The sequence below is a fragment of the Delphinapterus leucas genome, chromosome 16 (assembly GCF_059928025.1).
Source record: "Delphinapterus leucas isolate spDelLeu-1000000601 "Yukka" chromosome 16, BTC_Dleu_Yukka2, whole genome shotgun sequence".
NCBI classification, from domain to species: Eukaryota; Metazoa; Chordata; class Mammalia; order Artiodactyla; family Monodontidae; genus Delphinapterus; species Delphinapterus leucas.
The window spans coordinates 73,853,149-73,869,273 of record NC_143144.1 but is presented as its reverse complement, the minus strand read 5'-3'; the positions used below and the strand labels follow the sequence as shown (position 1 = coordinate 73,869,273).

General features: G+C 38.8%; 1 protein-coding gene and 1 pseudogene across 2 annotated transcripts in view; both read left to right on the top strand.

Moving 5' to 3' along the window:
• Window positions 1-16,125, top strand: part of PDZD8 (PDZ domain containing 8) — a 93,767-nt gene that overhangs the window by 12,153 nt on the left and 65,489 nt on the right. The window lies entirely within an intron of this gene.
• Window positions 664-16,122, top strand: LOC149747326 (gamma-aminobutyric acid receptor subunit alpha-5 pseudogene; annotated as a pseudogene).

Sequence of the window (16,125 nt, the reverse complement as noted above, 5' to 3'; positions counted from 1 at the left end):
ATTGAGGGGAAAGCTGGACATTTATAACCTTAAAGTATTAACTTCTGCCTCATTTCTCTTGTTCAGATCTTTTGCTGTTTCTTACTTCATATCTGGAATGGAGTTTCTGTCTGTTCAATACAGCTAACTGACTTAAGACAGACCTCTGTGTTACATACTTCATCTTTCTTATCTTTGCATAGTAGGGAAGTGATAATTTTGGCATAAGATGTTTTCTTTTCCCCCATCCACTAGATTTCGGAAGAGATTCAGTTTACTCAGTAAATGTTTGATACCATCTTTGTCCAGGGCACAGTGCACTGCAAAGAGAACTAGTGCAATGAGGGAATAAATAAAACAGTCCTTCCTTCCTTCAAGATTTTTTTAAATCTAGTGTGAGAAACAATGTACTTAAAGTAAAATAATGAGTTACAACTTGGAATTTAAGAAGATTTGCCATGACTAAGAGTTGTTACTAATGGTTTTCAAAGTATGGTTTGAGGACCCCTTTGGACTTTGAGAGCCTTACAGGGCAGTCTACCAAGTCAGAACTATTCTCATTATAATACAAACATGTTATTCACCTTTTTCACTCTCATTCTCTCATAAGTGTACAATGGAGTTTTCCAGGAGTTTCCTGATATGCGATGACATCATCACCCTGAAGGCTAATGGAATGTGAGCTTTTGTAGTCTTATGTTTAAAAGTATTATTTCTAGTTTCTAATGTGGCAAATATGAATTCATATAGCCCATATAAACAACAGATTTTTGGAGTCCTTAATAATTTTTTAAAATGTATAGGGGCCCTGTGAACAGAATATTTGAGAACTGCTGGTCTAACCTGAAGTTTATTTATTTTTGGCCATATGTAAAGGAGATACCCCTATTGCCTCACTTTCTGAGTCAGCTTTAATGAATATTAAATACATACATTATTTTTTGTTGCTTTATAGTATTGCTTGTACATCTTGGTGTTGTAAGGAGCACAGGCTGGGTGGATGTGTTGCAGTTTTGACTGTACCATTTACTATGTGATCACAGAAAGCTATTACTTGAACTTCCTCATCCTTAGTTTTTTCACATGTAAAATAAGACTTATAATGCTGTACATTGTTATGAGTTACGAGAATCAAGGATGTCTATGAAATTATTATGTAATTTGTAAATGTGCTAGAGTCATGTAAAGTGGTAATTTTTATATTCCCTTATTCAAAGGCATGTATTGGAAAGCTGGTAGAGAGGAATAGAAGGAGTTGGGATTTGAGGACAGTTCTCATTGCTCTGCCCTTTTTTTAGCTTTGTGAAAGCTGAGAGTTTCAATTTGATTGATCATAGGCTATGGTAAGAGACCTTCACATTGTAGGTTATGATGAACATAAAAAGATAGGCGATTTATTAGACATGGTCAAGAGAATTACTTTGGTTCCCTGAGCCACTCATCTCATTTGATACTTCATCTCTCTCCTGCATAGGAGATCAGTTAACATTGACTCATCTTTGAGTCACCAGCTATTGAGTTCTGTTATGAGGGACTTACAGCCTCTATTATCACTCTTGTTCGACGTATATATAAAACTGCTTCAGAAAATTTTGAAGCATTTTAGATCTTTATCAGTCTGTGCAGAATTAGGAGTTTAGATAAAAGTGAACCTTTCATATTAGGTAGACGGTGTATGGATGAGCAGGTGGGAAAAGTTTCTTTGTAACAGTATTTGTTATCCTTGTTCGTTTTAGTTTCATTACCACTTAGGAGTACTTTTTTCTCCCTAGGAGTACAGAAATTAAAATCATTTTCCCAAGTATGAACTTTGTCAGCCTAGTGCACACCAAGGAATTCCATAAATAGAACAATTCTGCATGGGTTTCCTTAAGTCAGTTTCTTAATATATTCAGTTTAATATAAGCCTTAGTTAAAAAGCTTAATGACACGGAGGTATAAAGGTGATACCTAAGGTAGGAAAGCGCACTGGCTATTATTAACTTGTTTCCTTGCACTTGCAAGTTTATATCCTCACAAAGGACAACTAGTATAGTGACTGAAATCATGGCCATGGGAAATCTGAAGTCCAAGGAAGACAAACAGCTATAACCATGAACATCATATGTGGTGAATGCTGAGTCCTGATATGGTTCCTTGTGGAAGGGAAGAAGTTTGCTGTCTGACATGTCTCTAGGAGACCAGCCTTCAAATAAATAAATATAAAGCTTGATAGAGCATAGAGAGAAATAAAAATATTTCTAGAGCACTTCCCTGTGCCAGATGCTTTATGTGAACTTTCTTGTCTAATCCTTACAGTAACCCTAACATAGGTGCTAATTATTATCCTACTTTTACAGATGAAGAGACTGAGGCTCTCAAAGTTGAAATAGCTTGCCCAGGGTCTCAAAGCTAATAAGTGTTGGACCTAAAATTCAAAACCAAGCCCTAACTAAATCCTGTGTCCTTAACACTGCTTTAAACTACCATGTCACAAAGAAGCTGAGAAGTGAGGGATGCTAAGTGCTTTAAATTATTTCATGTAATTCTTATAAGAGCACTGTGAGGTTGGTGTAATTATTATCCGCCTTCTGCATATGAGGAAACTGAGGCTTAAAGGCAAGAGTTTGCTCCGGGTCATATTGCTACTAAGCAGCAGAATGGGGTCCCAAGCCAAGCTGTCTGGCTACAGAGTCTGCTCTTACCACAGTTCTGTACTACCTGCCATATATGTTTCCTCTCCTCAGGCAACTCCCTATTTAGTTGGGAGGAGTGGGAGGTGTGGGAGAACTACAGAGAGACAGACATGTAAATGGGGTGATTAGTGGCATAACAGAAGTGTGTATAAGGTGCTTTTAGAACACAGATGGGGAAGCAATGACCAGATGGGGGTGGGTGGGTAGGGGTGCTGGTTAGAGAGGAGGTGACTCTGAAGGAGAACTTGAATAGTGAAGAGGAGCTTACCATGTGGGGCTAGTTACGGGATCAGAGTGATTAGCAGGCAGACATGTCTCTCAGGAGAAATAATGTGGCTGTGTTAACCTTGCTAAGTGTGGAGGAGCTTGGTGTATGAATTGTCTTTTTAATGTAATATCAGTTGAATTGTCTACGTAAAATAGATTTGAAATTTAGGTTCATGGTTTACGAATATAGAAAATTAAGAATGTTTCGAACTATTTGTACTTTGTTTTCTTTCTAGTTACGTGTAGTTTTGTATTAGTGTGCCATACTTTGCATAATAATGTGCGCCATACAAGCGATGGCTAATAGAGGTTTGTGACGATATTTAAATGCAGCAGGAGAACTCATTATTTAAAGGACCACTGAGGTGCCTCTGAAGAACGTAAATGAAGACACATTTTGAAACCATCACCACTGATTTATCTAGTTTATATATTTGGTTTAGGAGATTTGGGAGCACACTTATGTTTGCTAGTTCCTAATGTGAGAGAGTCAAGACTGTCAGACTGAAAGGCAAAAACCACACAGGACTCCCAATTACCTAATTTATATCTACTTGTTCTACTCTATTCCTTAGGCGGGATGTAGTGACGCTTGTATTCCTGACCATGAAATAAGACTGTAGTCTCTGAGTGCCTGACTTTGATTGGTCTCTCTATTCTTGAATACAGTAAACATATTTGTTGAAGGGATGAGATGACATTTGAGCTGATTGTTAAGGGATAGTGTAGCTTTAGACATAGGAAGATGGGATGGAAGTTCAGTGTACGTAGGAGAAATAGCAAAGGAACAGAATCAGGACACTGTATGATATCTTTAGGGATTCAGTAAGGAAGCCAGTTTGATGAGACTCAAGCACAGAGAAGGAAGAAAACCAGGATTCGTGTACCTGTTACATGCTGGGAATTCTACGAGGTGTTTCACATGTATGAACTCCTAAATCTTTGTAATAATCCTGTGAGGTATCGTTTTATTAAAGAAAATAAAAGGCACATACTTTTGTTTTTGGTTAAGAAAATAGTCTTTTAGCGGGGGGCGGGATCTGCAGCAGGGCAGAGCGCGGCCTCGGTTGCGGAGCGGAGCCGCAGGGTGGCAGCGGGAGCGCGGCGGGCACCAGAGGCTTTCGGCCCGGGAGGACTGGGGAAGTTCGCGCTGGCGGCAGTTCGCGCTGGCGGCATGGGGCGGTGACGCCGCACTGGCCTTCCGCTCCTGCCAGCTGGTTGAGAGCAGGCGGAGGAGGAGGAGGATGCACCTTCGCCAACGGCTTGCCTTCCTGGGTGGGCGCGCAGGCACCTTGCAGAACAAGGAGTAGCTTGCTGACTTTGAACGCGTGGCAAATATTTCAGAAAGCTTCAAGATCAAGGTGGAGAAAGGAACAGTTATTCTTCCAAATTCATCTGCTTCAGCTATTATTGGGAATGGACAATGGAATGTTCTCTAGCTTTATCATGATCAAAAACCTCCTTCTGTTTTGTATTTCCATGAACTTAGCCAGTCACTTTGGCTTTTCACAAATGCCAACCAGTTCTGTAAAAGATGAAACCAATGACAACATCACAGTATTCACCAGGATCTTGGATGGGCTCCTGGATGGCTACGAAAGCAGACTGAGGCCTGGGCTCAGAGAGCGTATTACTCAGGTGAGAACAGACATCTACGTCACCAACTTCGGCCCAGTGTCTGACACGGAAATGGAATGCACCATAGACATGTTTTTCTGACAAAGCTGGAAAGACGAAAGCCTTCAGTTTAAAGGTCCCATGCAGCGCCTGCCCCTCAACAACCTCCTTGCCAGCAAAATCTGGACTCCAGACACCTTCTTCCACAATGGGAAGAAGTCCATCGCCCACAACATGACCACGCCCAACAAGCTGCTGCGGCTGGATGATGGCACTCTGCTGTACACCGTGCGCTTGACCATCTCGGCAGAGTGCCCAATGCAACTTGACTTCCCGATGGATGCCCATGCCTGCCCTCTGAAATTTGGCAGCTATGCATATCCTAATTCCGAAGTTGTCTATGTCTGGACCAATGGCACAACCCAGTCGGTGGTGGTGGCAGAAGATGGCTCCAGGCTGAACCAATACCACCTGATGAGGCAGACAGTGGGCACAGAGAACATCAGCGCCAGCACAGGTGAATACACAATCATGACGGCTCATTTCCATCTGAAGAGGAAGACCGGGTACTTTGTCATCCAGACCTGTCTCCCCTGCGTAATTATTGTGATCTTGTCGCAATTGTCCTTTTGGCTGAACCGAGAATCAGTCCCAGCCGGGACAGTGTTTGGGTTGACCACGGTGCTGACCATGACAACCCTCAGCATCAGTGCCCGGAACTCTCTGCCCAAAGTGGCTTATGCGAAGGCCATGGACTGGTTCATAGCCGTGTGCTACACTTTTGTGTTCTCTGCACTGATTGAGTTTGCCACCGTCAACTATTTCACAAAGACAGGCTGGGCCTGGGACGGCCAAAAAGCCTTGGAAGCAGCCAAGATCAAGAAAAAGGAGTGTGAACTTACACTAAATAAATCAACAAATGCTTATACTACTGGAAAGATGACTCACCCCCCCAAACATCGCAAAGGAGCAGACCCCTGCAGGGACCTCAAATGTCTCTTCAGCCTCAGTAAAACCTGAAGACAAGACTTCTGAAAACAAAAAGACTTACAACAGCATCAGCAAGAACGACAAAATGTCCCGAATTATATTCCCAGTCCTGTTTGGCACTTTCAACCTAGTTTACTGGGCAACATATTTGAATAGGAAGCCAGTGATTAAAGGGGCCACCTCTCCAAAATGAGCTGCCATGCTCCCAAACTCCAAGACAGCCATACGTTCAGTGACGGGCACCAAGGAGAGGTTGAGTTTGGGAGACCTCCCTTATTTGGGCACTATCTTTCAGGAAATTTTTGCATGTTTAATAATATGTACAAATAATATTGCCTTGATGTTTCTATATATAATGTCAGATGTTTCAAAGATGTCACATTGACAAATCAAGCCACTTTCTGGAAAAACAGGAGGCAATGGCTCTGACACTCAGATGCTCAGTATCTTACACTGATAGTTTACAAACAAGTATATTTTTAACTGTTCCAAGTGTTACCTAACAATGTTTTTTATACTTTGAATGTCATTTCATACAAATTTTCCCAGCAAATAAATATTTTAGGAAATACTCCATGATTATTACTTGACCAACTCTCACAAGAAACAAATATCACAAAGAGCACATTTTTCATTGAAAAAGAAACTGTGGGCATTTATGTACAAAACTAATTACCTTTGATAATTCTTACTGTTCTGAAATTAAAAGTACCGCATGATCTTATGTTAAGAAATAGAATAAACAAATATTTATGCAGAAATTTAATAACAGAAATATATGGTACATTAGATTAACAGATACAATGTTTCCCCAAGGAAAAATTTAACTGCTTAAAAAGTATTTTTTGTGGGGGAGGTGGGAATGAAACTTACTTCTCTCCCTCCGACTCCCCCCACTAACTGAACAATGACCAAGAAAGAAAAGATCTTAAAAAGTAGTGTGATGACAGTCTTGGCATTTAGCCTGAGCATCCACTGTCTGAAACATTGACCACACCTCACTGCAGCCAGTGTGTAGTGCTTCAGTGGTGAGAAATTGTAAATGAGTTATTTTCCATTTTATTTCCCTGTATGTTATTTCATGATTGACTTATTGCTCTGTTAGCTTCTATATATGAAACTTAAATGTTCATTAAGAAATAAAAAATAAATAAATAAAGGAAAATAGTCTTTTTTAAGAAGAGGAAACACAATTTTAGAAGTCATAAAATTCTAAGTAATCATTGAAAACCTGAACCAAGCCAGTGGGAAACACAGAAGAAAAGTAGAAGATATATTTTAGCAATATGAAGTTGGGGAAATGGAGGTGGAACTGGTTGGCTGGAGAAAGGGGGAAGTAAAAGGTAACTTCAGGTTTCTTAGAGTCTATGAAATCAGTGGTGCCAGAAACAGGAGAGGAGGAGCAAGTTGGAAGAAAAGGTGTTCCATTTACTTTTAAGCATAAATATATGGAATTTATAGAAGCAGTGAGAGCAAATGATGTTGCTAAGGAAAATATAGAAGAGAAAGAAAACAGGAAGAGAGAACCCAAGTTGTTTTAGTATACACAACAAACTTCTAATTCTCCATTATGGGAAATTTCAAACTTACTGAAGAGTTAAGAATTCAGTGAACCCCATTATATGTAGCCAGACAATCATTAACTTGTGGCCACTTTTGATCATCTGTATCTTCCCACGCTCCCCTCCCTTGATTATTCTGAAACAGATCTCTAGGAGTTGGGACCATAATCTATGTTTGTATGATTCTAAATTTTGTGTTCTTTATACAACACCTTCCCTCCTTGACGAAGCCTCATCCAACCTCTACCTGAATATTTTTAGAGATAGAAGGCATGCAGTGCATTGAGACAGTTGTGTCCTTTTTGACTGGCTCTAATTGTTAGAAAGTTTTCCCTTTTATTGAGTTGAAAACTCTAGCAGATTTATTATTTTGGCAAGGACACAAGAACCCATGCTGAAGTTAAGAGTAGATTTAGACTGCAGAATATTTTTATATTGGGTTTGTAGTAAACCCTTTTTCTCTAAAGATCACAGTGTTTGCAAACGGCTTTACTGCTGCCATGTGATGGAGATGTCACCAGCTGGCATTCAGGGTGCTTATAGAACAGTCTTGAAGAAACATCTTGGAGCAAAAACATATTTTAGATGTTAAAAAAGAGTATCTCAGATCCACATATGAGAAGAAGGCTTGGCGTCTCTTGTAGGTGTAAAATTTTAAATATGTATTTTAAAAATGTTATCAGAGTAACACATATTTTTAAATTAAACATGTTTTTTCTTTTAAACTTTTACTGAAGTGTAACTCACTGCTTAAAAAGTACACTAACTGTAAAAATATAGTTCAATGAATTTTTACAAAATGAACAAAACAGCATTCAGAGCAAGGAATAGAATTATTACCAGCATCCAGAAAGTCCCTCATATGCTACACTACCTTCCCTGCTCTGCCTAAGAGTAACTACTATCCTGACTTCTACCACCATTGCTCTGGGTGTGGGGCAGGGAGGTGCCTGTTTCTTAACTGTACATAAATTGAGCCATAGTGTTTACACTCATCGTTTTTCTAGCTTCTTTGACTCAACAGTATGTTTGTGAGATTAATCCATGTTATTGTGTATTGATGTAGTTTGTTTATTATATTTGCTGTGGCGTCTTCCACATGTACCTCAATTTATCCCTTCTATTGTTGATGGACAGTTGGATATTGCTGTTATGAATATTCTTATACGTGTTTTTTGGTGTACATTTATGCATATTTCTATTGGATATCTAGGGTTGCTGGGTCATAGGTTAAGCATCTATCCCTGTGTAGCAGATAATTGCCACATAGTTTTCAAAGTAGTTATGGCACACTAGCAGTTTCACATCCTTTTCAACATTTGGTATTATCTGTCTTTTCATTTGAGTTAATGTACATAATTTAAAAATGAAATATAACAGAAGGACTTAGAATTAAAATCAACAATTACTTCCCTAAACCCTCTACTTTCCTCCCCTAGGTCACACTCTTCAGAAGCAGTCATAAGTACTATTTCTATTTTTAACAACTTTTAAGAGGCAGTGATTAATAACACAGGTTTTGAAGCCAGACTGCTTAGATTCTTTCCTTGGCTTCACTACTTACTAATTGTGTAACCTTGAGCAAGTTATTTAACCTGTGTCTCAATTTCCTCATCTACAAAATAGAGATTAATTATAGTACCTATCTCATAGAATTGTGAGAATTAATAAATGCAATGACTTTTATTATGTGTTAAGTACTCATTAATGTTAGCTATAGTAATTAATTATGATGTTACCTATATTTTGCTCAACAAAGTCATACAGCTGTCTTGATTCAGCGACTTTAGATATTTTCTATTGATTGACTTCCTGCTAAGATAGATGAAGATTTAGCTAAGTGATATCCTCTCTCACCTTCCCTTCTGTCTTTTCCCAATCTAGTTATGTCACTATTTTCAATTCATTCATTGAACTACGTCCTTATTTATATATAATAACATTTATGTTCTGTTCAGACTTAAATCTTCCTTTATTGAAATATTTATGTTATTGTTAGGTCTATACAATTTTTTTTATTGCAGAGCTGCCTAATATGCAAGTTTGTGCTTCCTTTTCTATATTCCAGTTTCAAAATCTTTGTGCCATTAAAGCACTATGGTCCTAGAGTCAAGTTTGAATTCTTTTTTATTCTCTTACCAAGTTGCCTTAACCAAATCTTCAAGATTTAATTGAAAAATGAACCTCTTCTCATGTCTTCTGCCTCTTCGATTCATTCCCTATTTCCTGGAGATCTCCTTCTTGGAGTTTTCATCACCTTCCCCAAATTGGACTTCTCTCTTGGTTTGCCAGACCTCTGTCATCTGGGTTTAGGACATCATTGCCTTCTTGACTTGGATCCACTATTTTCTGGATCACTTTCTTCTTTCTTGCTTTAGGCCCTCATTTTGCTGGCATATATCTTCATGTAACTTTTTTAAAAAGTATGCAGTCTGCAGCAAGGCTCTTTGCTCTCTCTGAACCTGTTGTGTGAAATGGGGAAATGATTTGCAATGTGCCTCACCATGTTATTGTGAGTGAGGATCAAGCACAGTAATATACGTGAAACCATGACCATCCTTGTCAGATAACTTCAGACCAGGTTTAGAGCATGTATTCCAGCAGAAAACAGGTCGGTAATCAAATCAGCCTCAGGAACCGGCTCCAGAGTTATATTTGAGTTCTTTTATGGGCAAATTGTATCCCCCAAAATGTTGAAGCCCTAACCCTCAATGTAACTGTATTTGAGGTTATAGGACCTTTAAGGAGGTAATTTAAGTTAAATGAGGTCATAAGGATGGAGCTCTAATCTAATAGGACTGGCGCCCTTAAAAGAAAAGGAAGAGATACCAGAAGTATGTGTGCAGAGAAAAAAGTCGTGAGAGGATACAGCAAGAAGGTGGTTGTCTGTCGGCAAGGAGAGAGGTTTTACCAGAAACCAGCCCTCTTGGCACCTTGATCTTAGACTTCCACTGTGAGAAAATAAGTTTCTGTTTTTTAAGCCACCCAGTCTGTGGTATTCTGTTGTGGCAGTGCTAGGAAACTAGGTTCCAATTTTGGCTCCAGTGTATAGTGTTTGTTAGACCTCTAGGACTGTTTCGTTATGTACGGTGTGCTAATGCCTGGTTTGGGGGGATTAAGTGAGCAAATAAATGCTTTATACAGTCAGTACCTGGTATGGTAGCCATTCAGCAAATCTTTGTTTTTCATAAGCCTTAAAAGGGGCTTTAAGTTATTATAATGGAGCTGTGTCATTTATGGTTTTGTTTCTTTAATCAGATAATTCTAACTAAACATTTACATACCAAAGCAATGACAAGAGCAATTATCTCTGGGTAACTGGGTTAAGCTTTTTTTTAAGTAGCTTTATTGAGATATAATTCATACTCCATATAATTCACCTATTTAAACCTACAATTCAGTGGTTTTTAGTACATTCACAGATATATTACAACTATCACCACAGTCATTTTAGAACATTTTTATCACCTCAAAAACAAAACCCCATACCCTCAACCGTCATCCTCCTAGCCCATCTACCACCCCCAACCCTAAGCAACCACTGATTACTTTCTGTCTCTATAGATTTCTCTATTCTGGATTTTCATATGAATGAAATCACATAATTTGTGGCTTTGTGGCTTACTAGCTACCTACCTCTATTTGGATATTTTTTCTGCTCTTCTCTGTCTTCTCCCCTCCCTTCCTGCTGGCACTCCCTTTATGTGTATGTTGGTATACTTAATGGTATCATTTCTCTAAGGCTCAGTTTGTTTTTCTTCATTTTTTTCCTCTGTTCTTTGGCTTACATAACCTCTGTTGCTCTGTCTTTGAATTCACTACTTTTTTTTTCTTTTGACAGTTCATATCTACTATTCAGAACCCTTTTTGTGAACTTCAAAATTGCATTGTACTTTTTTTAAATTTTTATTTATTTTTTGGCCACTTTGGGTCTTTGTTGCTGCACGCGGGCTTTCTCTAGTTGCGGTGAGCGGGTGCTACTTTTCGTTGTGGTGCGCAGACTTCTCATTGCGGTGGCTTCTCTTGTTGCAGAGCATGGGCTCTAGGCGCGCAGGCTTCAGTAATTGTGGTGCACGGGCTCAGTAGTTGTGGCGCACGGGCTTAGTTGCTCCTTAGCATGTGGGATCTTCCCGGATCAGGGATCGAACCTGTGTCCCCTGCATTGGCAGGTGGATTCTTAACCACTGTGCCCCAGGGAAGTCCCTATTGTATTTTTCAACTCCAGAATTTCCACTTGTTTTTTTAAAAAATTATTCTTATATCTATTGATATTATATATTTGATGTGACATTGTCATAATACCGCCCTTTACTTCTTTAATCATGCTTTAAAAATTTTTTTGTGAACATATTTGTAAGGGCTTATTTGGAAGTCTTTTTCTGTTAAGTTCAATACCTGGTCACTTTAACTGGCAGTTTGTGTTGACTGCTTTCTTTCTGCTTTAGGGATCATGCTTTCCTGTTTCTTTATATGCCTCATAATTTTTGTTGGAAACCAAATACTTTAGATAATATATTGTAGTAACTCTGGATACTGGTCCCCCTCTCCCAGGATTTATTAGTTATTTATTTGTGTTTTAGTGATTTGCCTGGATTATTTTAGTGGAGTGTTAAATCTCTGACATTGTGCCTTTTGTTTTCAACAATGCCCTGGGACATTGTTCTACACACAAATCCAAGCAAAGTGTGGGAAGAGTTTAGGAGCTGTTTTATGTCCTGCCTTTCCCTCTCCTTCTCCCTCAGCAAAATCTTTGAGCCAGGGCTCTGGAGCTAGGGTTGGGGACAATGGCAAGCTTCTCTGTGAGTGACACCCCCACTCTAGCTGTTGGACCCTAGATGGAGGTGGGATGAGGGGTGGTAGCAGCCTGAGGTTATCTTGGCTTGCCTCTCTTGGCATAGAACCACTGTTTCATGAGCCAGGGCAAGGACTATCAAGGCCTCAGTATTCTTAGTGTGCTATGCCCAAGGTAGAGTCTCTGTTTCTCAAGTGGGAACTCGGTCAAAGAAAGGAGCTCTCAACTTCTTGACCGTTCTTTCCCGGAACTTAGCCTAGTAATAGGTGGTCGAGGGCCAGATGAGAAACATTGATGCCCTGCACTTAACCAAGAAGAAAGCCCTCTGACAGGGTGCTGGGGAAGTGAGGCAGCCTGCGTTCTTCACTTCAGCAGTCCAGAGTGGAATCTCTTCCCTGCTGAGCAATCTTGGCTCCAACACCACAGACTCTCACCTTTCTTACCATATTTCTGTAGGTTTTCTTGAATGGAAGTTTCTTTGTTTGCCCTTAGGACCATTTCCAGAGGCTTTAATATTTGTTTTAATAATTTCACCAGCTTCACTGGGAACAGGTCAGTGGAGTGTCTCATGCTGTCATTATAAAAGTCCATCTTCCCAGGTTGGTTTTTAAAGTTTTCTACAAGAGGAAGTACAGATAGCTTGCAAAAGAAGGTTTGAGCGAGGGGAAAAGAAAGGGAACTTGAGTGCGAAAACAGTGACATTTTTAAGTTGATAGGTTCACAGGAGACATAGGCTAATGAAGGAAGGATTTTGTGGTATGATGGGAAGATAAAAGGAAGGGATAGAAGTAGCCTACTTCATTGTTTGGATTCCTTTATGAGTTTGGGCTATTTAAAGACTTGGACTAAAAGTTTTGAAAACCAAGTGTTCTTGGTGAATGTGTGGTTTCTGTTTAGTAGCTTGCTGAACAAATAGCTTTTGTTTTGTTTTATTGACATATAGTTGATTTACAATGTTGTGTTAATTACTGCTGTACAGCAGAGTGACTCAGTTACAGGCATAAACATTCTTTTCCATTATGGTTTATCACAGGATACTGAATATAGTTCCCTGTGCTATACAGTAAGACCTTGTTGTTTATCCATTCTATATATAAAAACTTACATCTGCTAACCCCAACCTCCAACTCCATACCTCCCCCAACCCTCTCCCCCTTGACAACCACCAGTCTGTTCTCTATGTCCGTGGTTCTGGTTCTGTTTCATAGATAGGTTCATTTGTGTCATATTTTAGATTCCACATATAAGTTATATCATATGGTATCTGTCTTTCTCTTTCTGACATACTTCAGTTAGTATGATAATTTCTAGTTGCATCCATCTAGTTGCCATTGCTGCAAATGGCATTATTTTGTTCTTTTTGATGGCTGAGTAGTATTCCATTGTATATATTTAGCACATCTTCTTTATCCATCCATTTGTCTGTCAATGGACATTTAGGTTGTTTCCATGTCTTGGCTATTGTGAATAGTGCTACTATGAACATAAGGGTGCATGTATTTTTTTGAATTATAGTTTTGTCTGGATATATGCCCAAGAGTGGGATTGCTGGATCATATGGTAATTCTATTTTTAGTTTTCTGAGGAACCTCCATACTGTTTCCCACAGTGGCTGTGCACCAACTTACATTCCCATCAACAGGGTGGGAGGGTTCCCTTTTCTCCATAACCTCCCCAGCATTTGTTACTTGTAGACTTTTTAATGATGGTCATTCTGACCAGTGTGAGGTGGTACCTAATTGTAATTTTGATTTGCATTTCTCTAATAATTAGCAATGTTGAGCATCTTTTCATATGCCTATTGGCCATCTGTATTTCTTCTTTGGAGAAATGTCTCTTTAGAACTTTTGCCCATTTTTCGATTGGGCTGTGTTCGTTGTTGTTGTTGAGTTGTATGAGCTGTTTGTAAATTTTGGAAATTAAGCCCTTGTGGGTCGCATCGTTTGCAAATGTTTTCTTCCATTCTATAGGTTGTCTTTTTGTTTTGTTTATGGTTTCCTTTGCTGTGCAAAAGCTTGTAAGTTTGGTTAGGTCCCATTTGTTTATTTTCACTTTTATTTCTATTGTCTTGGAAGACTGACCTATGAAAACATTGGTACGATTTATGTCGGAGAATGTTTTGCCTATGTTCTCTTCTAGGAGTTTTATGGTATCATGTCTTATGTTTAAGTCTTTAAGCCATTTTGAGTTTACTTTTGTGTATGGTGAGAGGGTGTTGAACAAGTAGCTCTATCCCACTGTTTAGTGTGTTATTTTAAAATGGAATACATTTTTTCTGATTCTAGTTTATTTTTGTGCCTAAATCCTTTTAGCAACCCCCCTAGAAGCATTAATAAACCCAAATTAGACTTTACTACTTATAACATTGAAGTCACACACCTGTGAGAAATTTTTTAATCAAATTTTAACTTTATACTTGACAAGAAAAGTTGATTCATAGAGCAGCTGTGATTTAGCAAACTTGGATTATTATATTCAAGGTTGCTAGTGTATGTAGTGCTTTTTGTGATTTATTTTAATAGAGTGACAGTTATATGTTCTTCAGGAGCCATAAGGCTTGTTTATTAAAAACACGCAGCTACAACATCGTATTAACATGATAAATGTAGTTTCTTTTTTTCCTCTCAAATATTTGGTGCCAGTCTGTCTGAATCAAATGATTTCAATGGAAATTAGGAAACTAAAGGGGCTTTCTGTTTTCCATCTGTTTTCAGAAGCAAGAGAAAAGCACTGAGCATTGTCTGTATACCTCCTTATCTTTCCCTAAGAATTTTTTCTTTAATCCTGTTCATTGGAAAACTGTAAAATAGTATTTCTCCCTCTCTATCACTGTCTTTCAGTATAAATTGTTGTGGGCTATTCATATTTTCTAAATGTTTGTTTCATTTTTTTATGTTGGATTTTTATAAATCAGATCAATACATACTTCAGTCCCAATAGTGTGTGTGAGGGGTAAAGATAATTGTGAAACCAGGTCACATTTGAGATTTCAAGGCATAAGTGCCCAGCAGTTTAAATGACTGCAAGATAAAGAAGAGTGAAAACAGTGCGTGTGGTCTGCTGTGATGTAGGACCTAAAGCTGATTATAGAAAGTGTTTAGGGTTTGGGTAGGCTTTGAGGAATAGGGAAAACCTCCAGTTGGTACAAAAGGCTTGAAAGCAGGAATATGCATGGCATCTTCTGGGTACATGAGGTGACTACACCTCCTAGATTGGAAGGTTTCTAATAAGGAAAAATACCATTGGAAAGATTAATTGTGGTAGACCTTGAATATGAAACCAAGAACTTTTGACTATCTTTTATACTGTGTGTGGTTAGTGAGAAGGCATTAAAGCTTTTGAGCAGACAAATGTCATGTCTAGTGACAGCGTGTAGGGTTAGTTGAAAACTATAGGCCCTCAAGCCCAATTTTCTCATTTTCTTTGTCCTTTGCTTTAATGGAGGAGTATGAATTATGTTTCAAATTAAAGTTTTTAAAGCTTACAGTTTATAACTCACCACAAGCTTCTACATAAAACCCAAGAGTATTAACAATGAGCACATGAAGACCTGAATATTCATAGGTATCTGAAGTGTTACGTAGTCAGGTAGTCAAACTAGCTTGAATTCTGGTTATGCCACTCACTGTGTAATGTTGAACAAATTCTTTAACCTTTCTAACCCTCACTCCTTTCATCTGGAGTGGGAAGCTAATCATATTGCCCACTCAGGATTTTGAGCATTGAATAAGATATAAAGCATGTAAAGCTCTTAGCACACTGCCTGGCAGATAGTAAACATCTCTGATAAACACCTTTGCTGCTGTTAATTGTTGTTGTTATTATTATTATTTATCATTATCTAGTACTAATCGCTATCCAATTTTATTGTTTCCATGGAAGATTGCATTCTGAATTTTGATCTTTTACTGTAGGAACACTTTTCCCATCTGGTCCAGAAAGAACCTCTCTCCTGTCCCACCCAAGTTTCAGGGCCCACTGGTGGCTTCTAGATTTTCTTGTCCTTTGTTCTGGGTGTCCTGCCTTGTCAATGAGGGCATGCCAAAAAAACAGCAAGTCTGGGTCCCACCAAGAAGGCACTGTTTGCTGCCAGTTATGGGGGAGTGTGGTAAGCTCTGGTGTCATAGGGCACATGCAGCATTAGATGTTTGTTTTGTGTTGTTTTCCTACAGGTAGGTTTTGTTATTACGCTTTAAAGTGTGGTGTTTATTATTCAGAAATTTAGACTTATCTTTACTTTTGT